Source organism: Schistocerca cancellata, chromosome 3 (assembly GCF_023864275.1).
Source record: "Schistocerca cancellata isolate TAMUIC-IGC-003103 chromosome 3, iqSchCanc2.1, whole genome shotgun sequence".
Classification (NCBI taxonomy): Eukaryota; Metazoa; Arthropoda; class Insecta; order Orthoptera; family Acrididae; genus Schistocerca; species Schistocerca cancellata.
In genome coordinates this window covers 423998070-423999227 of record NC_064628.1, presented here as the reverse complement: position 1 = coordinate 423999227, position 1158 = coordinate 423998070, and positions in this window count along the sequence as shown.

The window sequence follows — 1158 nt, the reverse complement described above, 5'->3', positions numbered from 1 at the left end:
CCCTACTTTTTTCAGAATCTCGAACAGCTTGCACCATTTTATATTGTCGAACGCTTTTTCCAGATCTACAAATCCTGTGAAAGTGTCTTGATTTTTCTTTAGCCTTGCTTCCATTATTAGGCGTAACGTCAGAATTGCCTCTCTCGTCCCTTTACTTTTCCTAAAGCCAAACTGATCGTCACCTAGCGCATTCTCAATTTTCTTTTCATTCTTCTGTATATTATTCTTGTAAGCAGCTTCGATGCATGAGCTGTTAAGCTGATTGTGCAATAATTCTCGCACTTGTCAGCTCTTGCCGTCTTCGGAATTATGTGGATGATGCTTTTCCGAAAGCCAGATGGTATATCGCCAGACTCATATATTCTACACACCAACGTGAATAGTCGTTTTGTTGCCACTTCCCCCAATGATTTTGTAAATTCTGATGGAATCTTATCTATCCCTTCTGCCTTATTTGACCGTAAGTCCTCCAAAGCTCTTTTAAATTCCGATTCTAATACTGGATCCCCTATCTCTTCTAAATCGACTCCTGTTTCTTCTTCTATCACATCAGACAAATCTTCACCCTCATAGAGGCTTTCAATGTATTCTTTCCACCTATATGCTCTCTCCTCTGCATTTAACAGTGGAATTCCCGTTGCACTCTTAATGTTACCACCGTTGCTTTTAATGTTACCAAAGGTTGTTTTGACTTCCTTTGTGTGCTGAGTCTGTCCTTCCAATAATCATATCTTTTTCGATGTCTTCACATTTTTCCTGCAGCCATTTCGTATTAGCTTCCCTGCACTTCCTATTTATTTCATTCCTCAGCGACTTGTATTTCTGTATTCCTGATTTTCCCGGAACGTGTTTGTACTTCCTCCTTTCATCAATCAACTGAAGTATTTCTTCTGTTACCCATGGTTTCTTCGCAGCTACCTTCTTTGTACCTATGTTTTCCTTCCCAACTTCTGTGATGGCCCTTTTTAGAGATGTCCATTCCTCTTCAACTGTACTGCCTACTGCGCTATTCCATACTGCTGTATCTATAGCGTTAGAGAACTTCAAACGTATCTCGTCATTCCTTAGTACTTCCGTATCCCACTTCTTTGCGTATTGATTCTTCCTGACTAATGTCTTGAACTTCAGCCACCTCTTCATCACTACTACACTCCTGGA